The sequence below is a fragment of the Oncorhynchus kisutch genome, linkage group LG24 (genome assembly GCF_002021735.2).
Source record: "Oncorhynchus kisutch isolate 150728-3 linkage group LG24, Okis_V2, whole genome shotgun sequence".
In the NCBI taxonomy this organism is placed as follows: domain Eukaryota; kingdom Metazoa; phylum Chordata; class Actinopteri; order Salmoniformes; family Salmonidae; genus Oncorhynchus; species Oncorhynchus kisutch.
Genome location: NC_034197.2, coordinates 65,416 through 85,428, shown reverse-complemented (window position 1 = coordinate 85,428; position 20,013 = coordinate 65,416). Strand labels below are relative to the sequence as shown.

The 20,013-nt window shown below is 41.7% G+C and overlaps 1 long non-coding RNA gene, 1 other non-coding gene and 1 pseudogene across 3 annotated transcripts; 1 reads left to right on the top strand and 2 right to left on the bottom strand.

Annotated features, from left to right (window-relative positions):
• Positions 1 to 332: 332 nt before the first annotated feature.
• LOC116356979 (uncharacterized) lies at positions 333 to 2,092 on the top strand. 2 transcript variants are annotated; one of them, XR_004205257.1, is made up of 5 exons: positions 333 to 639; positions 740 to 798; positions 869 to 949; positions 1,049 to 1,172; positions 1,819 to 2,092. It is a non-coding gene; the product is annotated as an uncharacterized LOC116356979 (long non-coding RNA). The 2 variants fall into 2 exon arrangements; XR_004205258.1 differs by lacking the exon at positions 1,049 to 1,172.
• A 1,470-nt stretch (positions 2,093 to 3,562) lies between these two features.
• Positions 3,563 to 3,634, bottom strand: trnap-agg (transfer RNA proline (anticodon AGG)). The gene has a single exon. It is a non-coding gene; the product is annotated as a tRNA-Pro (tRNA).
• Positions 3,635 to 11,757: 8,123 nt separating this feature from the next.
• LOC116356974 (zona pellucida sperm-binding protein 4-like) lies at positions 11,758 to 19,744 on the bottom strand (annotated as a pseudogene).
• Positions 19,745 to 20,013: the final 269 nt, after the last annotated feature.

The following is a 20,013-nucleotide window of genomic DNA, read 5'->3' as shown; positions in this document are numbered from 1 at the left end:
ACAGCATGGGCAGCGCCATTGAGGCTATCTTCATATTAAAGTAGTAACATTTCTTCTTCACAATTGTCTGAGCCCTTCTGATGACCCGATTGGACATGACTTCAACAGGGTCACCAGTAGGGCTCAGCCAATGAAGTTGGTAGTCCCACCCAGTTGACTACATTCAAATTGTGAAAGTGCATGCAAATGCAGCATTTTGGCCATTAGAGACCAATATCTTTCTCTCTGTCTGGGCTACAATTGTAGACGGTTGGGTAATTATGCTTTTCACCTGTGAAAGGCTGTTGTGCTGCTAATGAGGGAGTTCTATTAACCTGAGCCGAGCAGTGAGGGCGGAGCACCCTTCTAAAATTGAACAGTAGCCTTACATTTAGGTTTTTGTCCTAACACTACACAGCTGATTCAGATTAACAAAGCTGGATGATTATTTGAATCAGCTTTGTAGGGCTAGGGGAATAAAAAGAAAATGTGCAGCCCTTTGGGGTTCAGGTGACTGAGTGTGGGAAGCCTTTGTCATAGGGTAAAAGTTGCATACCCCTGGGCTGTAGGCTGCACACTTTGGGTCAAATATCAGGTTCTGTAGCTGTGTATTTTATCAGAACAAATCTGTTCTACAATGATTATTTTCCTTAGCTCAGGGTAAGTGGTAGCAGGCCTAGGAGAGTCTTATGCGATGCAAACATTTGAGTTGTTCTCCCTCCTTTTAATCAATCATAATAATTTGTCAAATGCCTTACAGGTTGTTTTGCCTATTGATGGCAGCTGTGGGCATACGAGCACAACAGACACCTTCTATAAGTATGCACCTTGCAAATTTAAGCACTAAGCGTTTGACAAGATTTTTTAAAACTAACCTTTCCTATTCCAGATGACCTCAACGCTGAATGCCTTGGTAACGTTATTCGTTTGAGTGTCGCTCCTCTTTTTGAAGAGGTTGACGCTGTCTTCAGTGAGTTTGCCTCTTATGATTCTCTTTCTCTCATTTCATAATTCATGGCTTGATATTGCTTGTCAACTATTGTGTTCACACCTTCTCCGTCCCTTCCAGATGAGACACAAATCATAAACCTGATGCCTGGCCTTGCTACTCAGTGTGGATTCAGTTTTAAATTTGACCCCATGGGGAATGCCATGTTTTTTGCTTCTCCAAAACTGCTTTTTCCCAAAACATGGTAACCCTAAGAACTGTAGTGTTTGCTTGTACTTCAAATGGACAGTTTGCCTTTCAGTGTCACTGCATTTGCAACTCATACTGTAGCAATGTCATTTTATTTACCTTTGACATGGAGTCATGCTGAGACCAGGCTCTTTTACAGATGAGCCCCATATACACAAAGATACAAGTCAATATTTGCATCACTAGATGGAAAAATGAAATAATTGAAAACCCATTCTTCAGTAAAAAGGTCCTCAATAAGCCTGCGTTGCCGTAGAGGTGCTAATACTTTAATTTAGCACATGGAGGTTATTAGAAGTCCGGTTCCAGGAACATTGAAGCAGTTTTTCTGAACTCTGTGGATATCAAAAGGATCTCCATTGTTAGCCACCCCTTGGTCTGGTATCTCTTACCTCTAAGTTAACGATGACGTAAGGTACAGCAGAAGTTTATGGAGAGCTTTCAGAGGGCCAACCAACTTTCTGATACAGACTGCAGTGATGTGAACTATTGAGCTCTACTCCTGTAGTGTGGCTTCAATACAGTGGCAGCTGCATTCATATAGCCAATTTTGCCACAGTCTATAACTTGCATGAATGTCACCTGAATTTAGTTTTTTTGCTATATAATGAAGGCTTTTTTCCCTTCCCCCTTCATTTTAGGATGATAAGATGTTCAGCTTGGTCATGCAGTTCAGGCTGCCAGGAAACCACATGACTGAAGACCCTGTGTATAGAGTGGGCAAAACCTGTAGCTACACCCCCTGGACCTCCTGAGAGATTCTGTGCGACCGCAACTACATGGAGGCAAGTGAGCAGAGCATGCCCCAATGGACATGTTTACAGTCCCGCTTGTCGTACTGCCTGTATAAATGATCTGTCTAGAGCTACAACTGTCCAGTGTTTCATTTCTTCTGCGACACAACGTAGAGGTCTTGACTCTATCTCAATTCCACTCGCCTCTTCAAAATGCACATAGGAGAACTTTAGAGGTGAGGAATTTTGGCCTATTCTCAATGCATTTAAGGAGGTGAGTGGACAGATTGAGAACTGGCCCTTGATTTCCTATTGTATGGGAGGGAGAAAATGCATAGGGAATAATGGCCTTTCTTCTCTAGGTGTCTGTCAGAAGGACTCTTCCAGACATCCAAACCATCCCCGAACAACCCACTGGGGGCTCAAAAGCAAGGAGCGGCAACTTCCGGAGAGGAGCTGAGGAAGCCATGTTTCTGTAATTTCACTACAAAATGACAGGATGGCGCTAAACAATGTGCGTTTGACAATTTTGTCTAATTCATGTTTCCATTTCCTGAGACAGGTTGTTGCTTCAGGATACAAAATGACAGCAGTTGTCTTTAGTCCTAGCAAGAATGTCATGAATGTGGATGAGGTCCAAAGAAAGGGCTATGCAATAGCCAACACTCCCACACGGCTGGTGTTAAGAAGCCCTCATAATGCAGAGGAGACCTACCTCCAGAATGTAAGCTGACCTCCATGAACTGGGTCATGTTCAGTAGAGCAAACATTTGGAAACGGTGGCCCTACCTGAACTCTGCAACATATTGTTAATACGGTGTGTCCTACTGAACAGGTAGCTGGGGTTCCGATGCGGGTGCTCTCAACCTCAACCTTCTTTGAGCAGAAGTGGCTGGTTACTGGAGTAGATGCCACGGCTGTTTGTCCAACACCAGGTTGAGTGTGAAATAATTTGAGATCCTATAAGCCCAGTTCTTAATTGGCTCCAGACAAGACATTCATGTAGTGTTCAGTTGGGAAAATGTCTTGGGGTAACTTTTTCCAAATAATGGCACAGTTTTCAGTTGCAAAATGTTCTGTTGATGTGCACTTGGCTTGTTTCACTGCAGGGGCAGTTGCCTTTACTCCAGAAGTGATCACCTGGTACATGCCCAAGCACAGACTCACTTTTCTCCTCTGATGCCTTCACCATGTTGGAGGTGTACATGGGAATTGACGCTAAGAGGCTGAACACTGAGGAAATGGCTGCCAGAAACTACTCGGTTTAAGTCAGAGGCTCATATTATTGTTGAAATTCCGTTGGGGGCGGTTGGCGGCTATTTAAAGGTCAGCATTGGATGAGAAATGTTCCTGTTTAATTTCAAAATCTAATTTGTAGAGCCCTTTTTACTACAGCAGTTGTCAGTGCTTTGCAGTAACCTGTTCAACTTTAATAATCTAAGACAGAAATGCCTGAGAAATATTGTATCTGATTCGCCATCGCAAGATTGAGGGACATAGTATTTTCGTACTTGTAAAATATCACTAGCTTTCCTCATTCGGATAGGTTCACAAATTTGATGTCTGTTGCTATGCAACATCTGTTTTGTCATTTAGGAGTATATGGAGTATTTGCTTCTGCCTATTTGAGCTTGTTAAAGGATCTGCATAAGGGCTCATCCGGGATTTGAACCCAGGACCTCTCGCACCCTAAGCGAGAATCATACCCCTAGACCAACGAGCCTTATACCAAAAGTTTTTGTTGCTTTCTGCAGCAATGAAAGTGAAGATATCGATTGACGTGTCCACGGTGCTTGGAACGATTGAACATTATGTGAGTATTTTGTGCTATACTTCGGAGCGTACAGTCTTCCAAACAGTTGACCAGGCTTCAGTTCAAATCTTCTGTAGTTCATCTGCTGTGTCTTTCACATTCTGTCTTCTTCAGTCGCGACAGCAAACTGGTGACGAGTGTTGACAAATTAACAAAAGAGCAAAATGAGATCAATTCACTTCTTTAAAGAGAAATTGAAAAACTAAGACTTCAAAAAGAATGGAACTCATTTATTTTGAGTCAAATGACAAAGGTACATGAATCAATGTTAAAAATACCCATTCAAATAGATCAGTTTTCGAATAGAGAGATTGAGACGCATCGTATCCCTCTCAATCCTCCATAACTGCTTAAGTTACACCTCCGTATCTGCAGTGGAAGATGGACCTAGAGCGGTGTTTGTCAAACCATGAGACATACCTATGATCGGTCTTCTCACAAAAACATCTCTAGCTTCCGTACAGTTTGACCTACAAATTCGTATGACCACTCTCCTCTGGAAAGGGGAGACCCTCACGAACACGGTGGTATTCTCCATTTCTCTACATCCTCCACAAGTGTCAGGGGACTCGTCTGAAGTCAGAACCGTCTATGTGCCAACTTCTGTTTGTAAAATCCCAAATCTTTGGGCTACAAATTAATGTGACCCCACTTGTCACAATGTTCTCCGTGTTGCCCTACGTTCCCCACAAGTGTCACGGGACTAATCTGAAGGTAACCGGAACTAATTAAAATGATAGATTATTTAACCTCTCACAACTTAAACCATAATCATACACCTATACCAACGAAAAGAATTATCAGTTTCCACAAAAATGACGGTCAAGATATGAGTTGATGTCTCCATGTTGCTATTAGGCAGCATATAGCATTGGTGGTATAGTGGTGAGCATAGCTGCCTTCCAAACAGTTGACCTGGGTTTGATTCCCTGCCAAAGCAGAGCATGAAGAATTCATTTGAATAATTATCCTTGTTTGTGGGAGTAAAGGATGTGGGACGTTGAACTGACAAGTGCATGTCAAAATAGATTTGCAGTCCATCGCCTAAACCATTCAGCCACCTTGTCCTGCCCCTGATAGTTGGCATTCCGACCAGTGACCCAAGATCTGCCTGTCTGAGCTTGTTAAATATAAACACAGGATTTTTACAAGGTGTTTTGCATCACAAAAATAATAGGGATGTTAAGAGACTGATGTGTTGAATGTAGTAGGTTACAAGATTTTAACAAGTTTTTAAAAAGGCTTTCAGTAAAACATTGGGGAGAAGAGATTTTTACTGGAGTGGTTTTTGGTTTAGATGGGAAAAGTAAAGTTTTACATTTTAATTTGGTGAATTTTGTACTTAATCTTATTGCATATCTAGCATGACTAAGAAGGAATTTAGGTCATTGTGAAAATTGAGTGAAATTTTTTTTTTTTTGAATATCTTACAGAAAGAGATAATAATATATATATATATAGATACGGTGGAGGAAATTTTTTACAACTGTGGGGGATTACTTTCATTGAAATTCTGTCAAATGGAAAACTTGTATTTAATTAATTGCTATTAGTGGAGGATTGTTTTTCTGATTTGTAAAAGGGTGAATTGCTAATCCTTATTTATTGACTGAACGTTGTAAGTTTTTCATAAAAGATTTTAAATAAGAAAGTTTACAAAGTACTCCTGATCTCGTCAGATCTCCGAAGCTAAGCAGGGTCGGGCCTGATTAGTACGTGGATGGGATACCGCCTGGGAATACCAGGTGCTGTAAGTGTTTTGCTCCAGCAGCGGGTTCTCTTGTCATGCGTAGAGCAACTCCCTTTAATTTTTCACCCTAAATGTATTTTTATTGGACTAAATGCAGTTTGTTAATGCTTCCCTGCCCTGATCAAATCGTATAATGGACAGTGCGTTTCCCTCAATCTTGGCAGTGCATTCAGGATTTGTTTTTAGGCTAGGAGACTGTCAATGTCTGTAGTCCATTTTGGGGTGTAGTTACCCTTTCACTAGGCATTTCATAACGAATGACAGCCTAGGAACTGCCTTGGTCAGGGGCAGAAGGACGGATATTTACCTTCTTGGCTCAGGGTTTCGATCTTGCAACACTATCCACCTGCCTGCCCAAGATTGAACTAATGTTACAATTAAAGATGCACTTTTCAATAAAGTGTTTCACATTCTCCACTGGTTGAAATACTATCCTGTGTCCTCAGATTAATGGAGTTAGATATGCATAGTTTTTTTTTCCTGTATATATGAATTACAAATCAATCATGTTTAGTCTATGGTATAGTTAAAATGTGTAATCATTGATGTATAATTGTAATACATACAGACACCGCATCGTTTGAGATGACTGAAAAAGTGTCATACCAGAACCACACCTTTATTTGCCAAGGAAGAGTACATGGTCGGTGAATATATTCAATGTACAGGCTACAATATGGGAATCTCATACGTGGTAATAACTAAAATACATGTGTATATAGGTCTTGCATCCTTGGCACAATGAAGGTATATTCTACTCTAGGCTTCTTTAATGCCATTCAGACTTGAGGTTCCTTGATTGGTATGAATATTAGTTCAGAACTACGTTTTAGTGTCCATAACCAGAGCGGCAACAGTTATTTTTAATCCGACTCAAGCAAGTAAATAGCTAGCCATGTTACTTCAGCTGCATTGCAAGGCAAGCTTACAATTGTGCAGTCAATTCTTTAGCCAGCTAGATTCTTTACATCCACTGTTTCACAAGACAACATCCTGGTTTGTTGGTTCTCAGGAATTAAATTCATTCTCTTAACACTAGCTAGTCTGGTAACTTGCTAAATAGAGAGGTTCGTAATTGAACTTTGACCAAAAAAAGCTGCGTCTCCACATTCCTCTCAAATTGTACATTTGCTTGACTTGTTAAGACAACTTCCATCTGTTGTGTCAGCAATCTTCATTGAGCGCCACAAGGCAAGGGTGGCTCGTGTCAAAATTGGTCTTTGTTCATCAAAGCCTTGGGACCCAAATGCATAATGATTGCGCAAACTCCCCCTTGTGGTGGTCTGGAGCAATGAAGCCATCCCACGGTGCAAGCTCGCAACTTTTAAAGGAGTGCGTCTTCAGTCCCCGCTGTGCCGTACGGTGTGTGTTGAAATCTTATCCTGATGCGGAATAGATCGCAACGTATTCATGGCTCTACCTTCGCAGTTCGGACTTGGAGATTGTGAAGAGATGTCTTGTGGGGAATGCATGGGTGTCCGAGCTGTGCACTAGTAGTTTAAAAAACAGACAGCTCGGTACATTCAGCTTGTCAACACTTCTTACACAAACAAGTAGCGATGAAGTCATGCTCTTCCCATTTGAGCCATGGGAGATTGACATGCATATCATTAAAGAAGAAATGTCCATATTTGGATGGAAACCAAGCTAGTGAGAGGTATCAAGGAAAGTTGTAATTTCAGTTGAAAATTATCAACACTGCATCCAACCACAGCCCTGCTGGTTTCACTTTGGCAAACCACCATCTGCTATAACATTGAGTCAGTTCATCCTACTGGACAATGGAAATCTTTTGTTTCGTCACCCATTGTTTATCCTAGACGGGAAATTGGTGTGCAACACTTATCTCCCTCCGGTGGATGGTTCAGAGTTCCATGCTTACAAACGGGTTGATTGAGACATGTCAGATGACAAGCCTACGACATGGTGTTAAACGCAAATCAGATACAATTAAGGTAGCTCCAACGGTTAGGATCGTTTTATATAGAACACTTTATTTGACATGTTACAACAAGACATTACACCCAAAGAATGTATCCAGAAGAAACATAAATGACCCTTCTCAAAGAGGTCTTTGACATGTCGTTGACCTGTTGAGAGAGAGAGCGAACCTATTAGTTCAGTTATGGTCTGCCAGGGTCTGAAAAGCATAAAACAAGACCTACCTCTTTTCAGGTCGTCCTGATTCACACATTGTCCACTACAGGGGCCGCCAGACAGCCTACTGGCATCAGATGACCACATCACAATGGACAAAGACCTAGGAATCAAAGATTTGATGATTTGGGTTCTCACAGCTGCCAGTGTAGAGAGAGGGACTAAGTTAGGAACAAGAAAACACTGCAAACCCCAACCGCCTTGTGTACAAAGTCTTGTGGTGGTGTCATGACTGTCCTGTGAGGATCAGATCAATTTACAGCAGAAGTGGGTTCTTTCTCCCCATCCAGTATGAACTAAAGGAATGTTTGTGCAAACAGGCTTTACCCAACAAAAATCACCTTTGTCTTGAAAAAACACATTTCATATACAATGTAAAGGCTCAAGACTTCCTACCTGTAGAGTAAGCACATTTCTAGTAAAAAAACAAAATAAAAACCGACATTAATTTTCTATAGCTAATCTTTGAGTGCATAAAAGGAATGGTAACAGAAATTAACATTAGACAAGAAAACCGTGAGGCGCAAGCTACACGTTTGGAACTTTCCTAAACTCACAAGTACCTAGAAAAATGAACTTAAGTGGGACCATTCTGCTACTATATCCAAACCAGCCTACTCATCACCCACTGAGGAATCAGCGACAGGGTTGATTAGCCCATCTTCCAGAACGTGTGAAAGGAAAAATCCATCCTGTAGTTCTGTTCAAGACTAGTCATTGGAGCCACGGACAACCAACGACATTGTGACCTCATGTAGCCAATCAGAGAGAAGACCAACCACCTACCTTTCCACGGCGGCAGCCAACAAATACATTCATGCTTTTACTCCAAGCTAGTGCCGGTTCGTGTGTTCAAAAATGTATCAATGATAAGTGTCCCTTACGGAACAGTGGGGGGGGGTGTGAAGAGTCCGTTGTAACAAGCTGTCATTGTGTCACCTGTGTGTTTAGCCTGTGTTATTTAGTTAGCTAGTAAGTCAATTAAACCAACTTGTATAGTACTGAATCATAAGGCTGGGGTTTTTGCAGCTGCAAGGAGGATACGATGTAAAGTTAATAAGTTGCCTATCAATTTAATAGATTTCTACCGTCTAGAGTTTAAGTCGGGAGACGGTAACTTTAAAAACCGCTTCCTCGGCACCCCAAATCCTACGTTTTTATTTTAAAGAACAGAAATTGGGCTTTCCGGCAACAATATTTATTTCGGTTTACTGCAATGGCTTGTTAAATGACGGATGTCAAACATGTATATTCAATTCCATTGACATGAGGTGAGATGTCCCTCTAAATGATCCAGAATGGTCAGACTACAGGCGACCTGAATATTAATCAATTGACCGTGGTTTACTTCATTTTAAACAAGTATTTCATGCAATGCGCCAGAGCAATTATTCCGCTGTTGGAAAAATTGGTCACACAAAATAAATTCTACACCCACGGCATCGGATTCACACGGAGGACTTCTGTGAAGGGCGCAGCTCTACTATACAAAGTAACCTAAGCATTGACAGTTTAGGCCTACTTTTTTAATTTGCATCTTTGGGAGGTTTATCCTTTACTGTTTAACTGCCAGATATTAGCAAAAAGGAATTTGTGAAATCTGAAGACATTACGAGACTAACACCCACACCAGTACAAATCCACTTGAGCTGACAGACGATGATCAGGATTTTGCACAACGATAGTTGCAGCTGAAGTGACAAATCTGAACTGCCCATTTTGTGCACAGCCATGTGAATGTTGTGTCTTTTCCTATGATATACAAAACATTTCAGCCTGTTCTTTTTTTAAACTGCTATGACATTGCTGATTTAATGAACAGCTACAAAGTTACTCCGTGTCCACATGGCAAAATTTAGTTTTTTTATACCATTTCATAAAAATTGTAAAATTGCGTGATTTGATAGCATTTTGCAAGCCCGATCCCCCAAACGAATGGTTGACCAATAAAGTTGCTTCACAACACTGCTTGGTGTAACATGCATCAAGATACTGAAAAGGCACCCGCAAAATAAAGTCATTTGCAGCATGCATAATCATGGTCAAAGTCATTGTAGCCCATTACAATATAGGAAAAAGTCATCTTTCAATAGTAACAATTTAAATTGAGATAAAAATTAGGCCAGCGTGTCCATCTGTGGCAAAGTGCTCACCCAAATCAAAAATGTAGTGAATTTTTTTTAAATATGAACATTAGCTAGCTAAATAAGGGTAGCAAGATGCTGCTACACTTACCGTGGTATTTGTTCATGTTAAGCAACTCCCAATTAGCGCATTCCTCTAGGACAGGAAATTCCATTGAAAGCGGCATCAACTTCCGGGGATCCTGTCAACTGATCCTATTCAGTTTCAAACATCCATGCTGCACAGGCATCTGAACCATCCTTTAGGTTTAGTGCAATAACTGTTTTAAAACACAAGAGGTCACTTGTGCCTGAATTCAACCCAAAACCAGCAACTATTCAGTCAGTGTTAAGAGCAGTTGTATGTAACCAATCGGAAAGGCAAGCCAAGCTTGCCAGCCGCTCTTGATTTCCATTCGACTGACCATCAGCTTGGCACAACACTGAACTCTAGCAAATCAAATGGATAACTGAGTGAAATGGTGTAGGTAATGCCAAAATTAACCTTTTCACACACGAGTTCCAAATATCTTCGGTCGCCCCAGTGGGAGTTGATTTTATGCACGTGATGTGAGAATGTACTCACCGTTCCAACATGAGGACATTTAACCCACGCTGACCTCAGACCAAGGCACACTACCTGCTAATTTTCTAGAAGCCGTTTCAACTTCTAACTTTGCCTCATTCATTCACAAAAGTAGCCCATTTCACGGTTGCAGACCATTTAGATTTGAGAATTTAATGAGCCGGACAAACTTTCCTTCAAAAGAAAGCCCAAGCACTTCCCCAGATCAAGTATACAGTCCTTGCACATTTATTGCCTTCCTTACAAATAACTGGACATGCGTGCATTCCTATCAAAGTGCCTTATTTTCTGTGTAAAATGTTGTTTCTACTGTATCGTACCGTAAGTATAATGTACTTAGCGTTTTATTCATGCTTTCTGATTCTTGCCTAGATTGTAATGGACACGTGTGTAATACACTTTTGAAAGTGGTACTGAATATGAGCTAACCTGACTGCATTGTATGGTGTTATCACGTACGCGTATGTCAGACTTATGGGGATCTCAACTGGAGTACCCCCATTGTCTTGAATGCACTAAGTTGTTAGTTGATTGGAACACAGCATCAGTGTAAACTATGGTACCTCAGGGTTGCCAGATCGGACCCCCCCCCCCCCCCTTTCCAGGGGTATATAGCTTAGAAAAACTGTCTGCCCCGCCATTTGTTGATCAATTCCCAGATCTTAGTAATATTTACTGCATCATCCTCTTCACAATACCTTCCCCCAAGGACTTAGCCCCCAATAATGGATTGTGCTATATCTTGCAACTTTAGCTTTCGTGCTACGGTTGTATTTGGGGAAGTGACAATTGGATTTTTGATTAGTTAACTGTAAACTACTTGTCATGTGTACGCCGTAACATGTACAAAGATTAGTCACATGCTGAAGTGGCCAAACTAAGTTAAGATCTCAGGCTCGGTGAACAGCATTCTAGGAGTTCTTGCTTGACAAATATGGCTGCCATACTTTCTATACTAGATTTACATGGCTCCCTTGTACCTGATCATACTGTAAAACAAGTCAACATGTTATTTAGACTAGATGATAACATTGATATATTTTACAAGCAAAGCTGGAATAGAGTTGTGAAGACCTTCATTTCTCATCAGTACAAAACATTGCTTAGATTCTTTTCAGAGAACGCGGTTTAGAGTCGTTTGATGCAGCATACGTTCCAATGATACGCTGCAGGGACCACTCAGTGATAACAAGCATGTGATCATACGCGCCAGAATCTCCCATAAGTGTTAAATTGGGTGGAGATCTGGTGGCAGACCGCACATGGCTCACATCGTTTAAGCATTGTGACCACTCGACCTATGGATGGGGGCATAGCCACGGTAGCCAAAGTAAACGGCCTGCCAAGCATGAAAGGTTACTAATTACTCAGGAACCACACCTGTGGAATAAACTTGTTTAGGCCCTAAAACAACAAGTTACCCATTAATGATGATTCCACCGGGGTCGGGAGTCGCGGTCCTCGTTGAGGGTGGCCCAGCAGTGGTCAAGCACCAGCGCCACCTTGGGATCAGATGACGTGGTCAGCTCCACCTCAAAGTGCAGAGGCTGTCTCAGGTACCTCGCCACTGGATAGTCCTCCTCCTGGTGGAACGTGTTATACGAGGCGTCTGGAACACAGAACAAGACAACCGGGGGTCGTGTTCAGTGGGCACCATCTGAACTTGTCCATTAAGAAAAGCTTGTTTATCATATCCTATTGTGCCAATGAACACAAGCCATTTATAGCCAACACTACCCACCCCCCACAAGAGGCTTCTGACAAATTCCCAAATCAGCTCCTCACCGTTACTACATAGCCACACCTGTAGATCTCAGAACACAAGAGTAATATATCACAAGGCTTACATTTTTGTAAAGGAGACCTTCAAAGATCCTTTGAGGCTAGGGGTCAAGTTGAACATTTTAATTTGTGCACGCTTACCCTGAGCTAGTCTCATTCTGACCATTAGTCGACCCGTCCCAGTCTCGGCAAAAGGCTCGTTGTCACGCGGCCTGGTCAGGAAGGCCAATATGCGAGTGATGTTGGCCACATAGTAGCAGGAAACCTTTATCCTAAAAAGAGGGATGTAAGCAAATTCAATAGGGGAAACTTCAAGCAGTGGAGTGGACACTGGTAGTAGAGGCACATTTTCCCTGTGTACAAAGTATTGAGCAATTGGTGAAGAAAAAAATACCTATGAAAGCTAATAGCTACAATTGTGATGCGTAATGCACTTCCCGACGTCCTCTGAAGACGTCGTGGCATTCAGCTTCACCTCAAGTTCATCTGGCAAGGAGATTTCGTTCTCATACAGCATGACATTGTTGATAAGCAATTCCCCTCTACTACATAGTTTATTACAGCCTGCAGAAGCAAACAGTCCGTAAATACACAGTACCCATCACCTCAGGGTAATAGTCATTTTACCTTCCTGGTGGTGCCACAGGAGTTCACAGTGAAGTGGAAGTAGGCGAAGCGATCGTCACTGTAGGTGGGACCACAGGCGGGGTCGCTCAGGGTCAGCTGACCGGGGTTCAGACCGGGAACAGAATCCACCTTCACCGCCAGCGCAGTCAACGTTCCGTTAGAGAAACACTCTTGGAGGTGGGGGAGCAAAAGACAGGTAGTCAGACCTGGGTTCTGTATTTGTTCCACTTATTGAGCTTGAACCAATGGAATGTCACCAAAAGTGCAAACCATGAACATCTGGCACTACTATGAGACACAGTATTTGCAAGGAACCCAGGTTTGGTAACCATGTTAAATGACTATTTATCGGAAGTAATTGTTTGAGAACCAACCAGTCAGTGTTTTGAGGAAGCTGCAAGCCAGGGAAAAGTATTTGATGGTGATGTTGTGAGGATTCAGAGCCACACCCAGTCTGCTCCCGACAGAGGACGAGTGAACTGACTGGGAACCAATGGGAGAGTTCATTAGTCCAATATTGTATGCATGTATACAGGGTAAGGAAAGCGAGGCTAGCTGCAGCAATTTAGGTCAACATGTTTTGGGAGAGCGTCGTACCTCAAACACTGCGTCCGGCGAAGAGAAGGGCAACGTGATGGTGAAGTCTGTGTCGCCCTCTGTTAAATACTGTTGAGCAAACTCATGGTTAAGCAGCCGCTTGCCAACCAAGACCACAAAAAAGGGCTCTTGGTTCCTGTAGTCCACAGTGATGTGGAAGTTCTCCTGATCACAGTTGCCAGTGACTGAGGGTGGCACTACAAGGACAAACAGGGTTGTGTTATTAATTAAGCACAAAAAACAGGAAGGTACTACTTGAACTTGTCCAAGAAGAAACCCTAGTTTAGATTGCAAAATGTTTTGCTACGGTGGGACTGAATAAACACGATCCTGGCAAATCAGGAACAGGGAAACTGGGTCCAAATACTCTAAAGCTTAACATTCTCTGTAGAAAGACCGCATAGGAAAACCCTACAGTATGGCTAGTTGGTCTTTCACTGCCAATTTCCTTTCAGGGCAATCATTAACGAGAGGAAACCATTCAACAGTAGTTTGGCGTAGTCCAGAGGCATACCAATGTCCAGCAGTACAGCGTCCACAACGGCAGAGTGAGAGAAAGGAGCGTACTCTGGAAAGATGACCAGGCCGTAGATCAGCTGAAGAGTGAAGGTTGTGACACCTTGTTCCGCCCTTCTCTGTAGTGAAGTTAAAAGCATTGGTCAGCATTATTGTTGCAACAGAACTCTATTCAACATCAAGTGACAACTAAGTACATATGGGGACTATTAAAACAACACATGAGTAAATGAGGGATACAAAGTACATTTGTGCCATTATTTATATTTTGTTGGTGGCCCACTTATTAGGGCATGAACAAATCACTGCGTGTGGCTTTGCATTTAACAGAAACACACCTCCTTAAAGACCACCGGGTCTGAGAAGGGCACCTCCATCCTGAAGGTCTTCAAGGTGTTGTCCGGGGATCTCTGCTCTTGAACATTGAAGCCCCTGGCGTTGCACTCTGCAACAGTTAGCACCATGGTGGGAAAGGTGATGTTCAGCAGCTCCACATCAAGGTTGAAGGTCCCCAACTCAAGCACAAACACTGCCTGCTCAGGAACTGTGTCTAAGGGCGTGTCTGTTCATTGGCAAATAAAGGAAAACATTTTGAAATGCGATACAATGGAAGTTGAAAATTGACATTTGTTATTGGGTAAGTCCAGGTATTGCCTCCCCGTTTCAGTACATTTTCTTCTGTTTTGTGCCTAATGAACAACCTAGGCATCCCAAATTACCCTATGCACTATTTAACGAAACCAGACTCACAGTTGAACTTGTGGAGGCCTGGCCATCGGAGGTGTTGTGATAGGGAAGAGGACTTTATAGCTGGTGTCCTCGTGTGCGATCTCCTCGATCCACAGCAACTCAAGCATGGGCTCAATGGTGTAAGTGACAAAGTACTGGTCATCCTGAATATGGCTCTGTAAGGGAGACAAGTGATGTAATATACAATTGGAGTGCAAAAACAGGTAAATGTTCCTTATAAGCCAGAATGTTAAATACAATTATTAGACTTGAGAGCTGGTAGGTGTATGGTTGTCAACTTGCATTTCCGGCAGTGTTCATTTTCAAAGCAACTGACAAGCAAAGTAAACACTTGCACAAAGTCAGGTAAACAATCCTTTGGTGTGGATATTTGTCTCAAATTTCAAGCGGCTAAAGGACAAACTGCAAAGACAAGAGGTAGAGTATGTTTAAGTGTAATTTTATGCAAAATTCTCACAATTTTGCAAACCATTGTATATTAGCCTGGTTAAGCAAACAATTGCTCAATAAGAAACGTTTCTAGGAGTTTACCCATGAGAGATAGCAAAGACAATGTCCAAACTTTTCAAAGCAACAAGACCAATGCCTTATTTCAGGAAATTGCAAAAATGTTCAAATTAGCTGAGCTAATGAAATTAAACGACCACAAAACAACTCGAACCCTCAATCTTCTGATTTAAAGTCAGACACCTTATCCATTAGGCCACGCAGTCTGTGTGATACAGCCCTATTTGACATCATAGAGACTTTGCTATGCAACAATAGACATCAAAATTGTGAACCTGTCCGAATGAGGAAAGCTAGTGATTTTTAACATGTACAAAGATACTCTTTCCTTCAATCTTGCGATGCAGATTCAGACACAATAATTCTCAGGCCTTGCAGTATTAGATTATTAAATTTGAACAACAATGTCCAAGCTTTCCAAAACAACAAGACCAAGGCCTTATTTCAGGAAATTGCAAACATGTCCATATTAGAAAGCTAATGAAATTAAACAACCACGAAGGGACTCGAACCGTCAATCTTCTGATTTGAAGTCAGATGCCTTATCAATTAGGCCACGTAGTCTGTGTAATACATTCCTATTTGACATCATACAGACTTTGCTATGCAACAATAGACATCAAAATTGTGAACCTGTCCGAATGAGGAAAGCTAGGGATTTTTAACAAGTACGAAAATACTATGTCCCTCAATCTTGCGATGCCGAATCAGACACAATATTTCTCATTTATTACAGTCTTAGATTATTAAAGTTGAACAACAATGTCCAAACTTTTCAAAGCAACAAGACCAATACCTTATTTCAGGAAATTGCAAACATGTTCAAATTAGCTGAGCTAATGAAATTAACAACCACAAAGGGACTCGAAACCTCAATCTTCTGATTCGAAGTCAGACGCCTTATCCATTAGGCTACGCAGTCTGTGTGATACATCCCTATTTGACATAATAGAGACTTTGCTATGCAACAAAGTTGAACAACAATGTCCAAACTGTTCAAAGCAACAAGACCAATGCCTTATTTCACTAACCTGTCAGAATGAGGAAAGCTAGTGATTTTTAACAAGTACAAAGTAACTCTTTCCTTCAATCTTGCGATGCAGATTCAGACACAATAATTCTCAGGCCTTGCAGTATTAGATTATTAAAGTTGAACAAAAATGTCCAAGCTTTTCAAAGCAACAAGACCAAGGCCTTATTTCGGGAAATTGCAAACATGTCCAAATTAGCTGATTTAATGACATTAAACGACCACGAAAATGCTTCAAAACCTCAATTTTCTGATTCGAAAAAAGACGCCTTATCCACGAGGCAACACCTTCTACTCCATATTCTCCACTATGACATGAAACAGATGTTGCATAGCAACAACAGACATCAAATTTGTGAACCTATCCGAATGAGGAAAGCTAGTGATATTTTCCAAGTACGAAAAGACTATGTCCCTCAATCTTGCGATGCCGAATCAGACACAATATTTCTCAGGCATTTCAGTCTTAGATTATTAAAGTTGAACAACAATGTCCAAACTTTTCAAAGCAACAAGAACAATGCCTTATTTCAGGAAATTGCAAACATGTTCAAATTAGCTGAGCTAATGAAATTAACAACCACGAAGGGACTCGAACCCTCAATCTTCTGATTTGAAGTCAGGCGGCTTATCCATTAGGCCACGCAGTCTGTGTGATACATCCCAATTTGACATCATAGAGACTTTGATATGCAACAATAGACATCAAAATTGTGAACCTGTCCGAATGAGGAAAGCTAGTGATTTTTAACAAGTACAAAGTAACTCTTTCCTTCAATCTTGCGATGCCGAATCAGACACAATATTTCTGAGGGATTTCAGTCTTAGATTATTAAAGTTGAACAACAATGTCCAAACTTTTCAAAGCAACAAGACCAATGCCTTATTTCGTGAAATTGCAAATGTTACGCCCCTGAAAACAAGGGAGAAATAATCACGAGAGTGATACGGTGTTTTATTCTCAATTCAACATTTAGTGTCATCATTTCACAAAAGTAACACATTACAAAACAACAGAAAACCCATTATACAACTAACACAGCAAAATATCTTATTAACAACGCACATGTTCATTCACAATCGACATAAAATGGCAGCTACTCTCAGTACAATGCTATTCTTCACCTCAACCGAGCAGGGCTCATATTACTCTCTTCAAACTTAACTCTAACTTCCTCAAGACGTTACTAAGACACACCTTAAACACTCTTGACATGTTAGCGAGTTATAACATTTAAATTACTATTTTTATCATCAATAAACTACCTGAAAACATGTTAGAAATAATCACGAGAGTGATACGGTGTTGTATTCTCAATTCAACGTTTAGTGTAATGAGAAAAGACTTCGATTTTCCCCAGGAATATGGGTGGAGACCAGAGCAATCGATCTCCGGCTCATAGATTAAGAGCATTTCGTAGATCACAGATTAACACTTTTAGGCACCACAAAATCAAGTAATCAATCTAACGTTTTACACATTACTCTCACAATTCGTACCCTTTGACAGATTTGAACTTTAACACAATTATATGAATGTTATCAATCTCTATCAACTAATACTGAATGCATCTTTTTAACCTTAGATGTTTTAAGATCCTCACACACAATGAACTTACTAATACTTTTTAATGTATAACAGGCTATGAATATTTCCTTTAACCTGTCACACTCTCCCCGACAAAATAAATGTTGTCCCAACATTACCAACATTGTCTTCTTCAAAGGTCCGTATGCACTGGACCTAGGTCAAGGGTCACAGTTCAAATATAACTAACAAGTTATATTCACAGTCCATATCTGTTGACCAGCTATATAACATAAGCAGTATTTTCTCATACTATTGATCAACAGTCCATACATTTTAATGATCTATATGCATAGTCTGCAAATTGTCTCTTTTGACAGTCTGTGAAATCAGAGAGTAGTCCATGGTCAAACATGTCAACTCTGTAGCCTCATGTTTGCTGAAGCCCATACATGTAAGGTTGCTGAAAGTAACAAGACACACCTTGAAAGTAACATTGCTGTAGTGATGGCAGCCATGGAACCAGTCCTGGTGCAGAGTAGACAGGGAACAACTGTGGCTGTGGCTCTATACTGTAGCAGGAAGGGATACCAAGCTGATCATTGGTGATACGTCTTGGAGGGTGTCTCTCTCTTTGTGGCAGCTGGTAGGCTGGCTCCTCAGGTTCAGCAGCATCAGTATATGAAGGAAAGGTACTTGGTGGATGATCATCAGGCAAATTTTCAGCAGGCAAGTTAATCTCCTCAGCAGGCAGGTCTTTAACTGTTGTTGTCTCCTCCAGCCGCTTTTCAACAAGAGGCTGTGCTGGTAGCGTATCAGGGACTGGCACTGCAACTGTCTGTGTTTCACTGTTGGGGGCCTGTGTTCCCACTCTCTCGCTGGTTCAGCATTCCTCTCCTCAGGTACTGTAGGAGATGTGGGAACCTGTAGCGGCTCATGATGAAGGTCATATTCATCCCCACTGTCTTCATCAGAATCTAGAGTCTGTGATGCAGGCTGGTGTCTCCCCGTTTTCTGACTTTTGTCCACTTTGGTCATTTCTGGTTGTGTCTCAAAAGGTAAGTGGTCACAGGGCATGAGCAGATTTCTGTGCAGGACCCTGGAGCGTCCCCTACCCTTTTCTGGTCTCAATTCATAAATCGGCAGGTCTGAACCCATTTGTCTCACCACTGTGTGAATTGTATCTTCCCAATAGTTACAGAGTTTTCCTGGTCCTCCTCTTGGTGTCAGGTTTTTAATCAGAACTCGCTCGCCAGGCTGTAGCACTGAACTCCTAACTTTAGTGTCATAGTACTTCTTACTTCTTTCAGCGGCTTTCTGAGCATTTTCATTTGCAATGGCGTATGCTTCTTCCATCCCTCATTTCCAGTTCTCCACATATTCTCGCTGGTTACTGGAACCTGCCTCTGTGCACAATCCAAAGAGCATATCAACTGGAAGCCTGGGTGATCTCCCAAACAGAAGATAAAATGGTGAATAGCCAGTCACTTCGCAACGGGTGCAGTTATAGGTATAAACCAGTTTGTTCAGAGACTCCTTCCAATTTGACTGTGTCTTTAACATTTGCAACAATGTTCTGTTCATGCGTTCCACTTGACCATTTCCCATCGGGTGATAGGGTGTTGTCCTGGACCCCGCCATGCCACTGAGTTTCTTTAACTGATGGAACAACTGATTTTCAAATTCTCCCCCTTGGTCATGGTGGATGCGGGACGGGAACCCAAACTTCAGGGCAAAGTCATTGAAGATGAGATTTGCAGCAGTTTTACCTGACTTTGATGTGGTGGCGTAGGCTTGAGTGAAACGTGTAAAATGATCAACAATCACGAGGATGTACTCATATCCCCCTTTGCATCTGTCGAGATGAAGGAAGTCAATACATACCAGTTCAAATGGCTGTGTTGTCACAATGTTTGTCAGAGGAGCTCTTGTTGCATGGGCTGGCTTTTTCTGCTTGACACAGCTACAAGTTTTAGTCACATAGTGCTCGATGTCAGATTGCATATATGGCCAGAAGAAGCGGTCACGTACTAGTGATACAGTGCGGTCAGTACCTTGGTGTCCCATGTTATTGTGTAACTCTTCCATCACTTTACCTTTGTACTGCTCTGGTAGAACTAACTGCTTGCGGACTGTAGTGATTCTGTACAGAATGCCATCACTGTCTATTGTCAATTTGTCCCATTCTCTGAATAGGCATTTTGTCTTTGGACTGAATTTCTTTTGCTCTTTAACTGGCGGTTTGGAACCCGACAGTTTGAAATTGAGCACAGGACGGATGACCGGATCAGATTCTTGTGCTTCTCTTATCCCATCTTTTGGGATCGAGCTGGTTG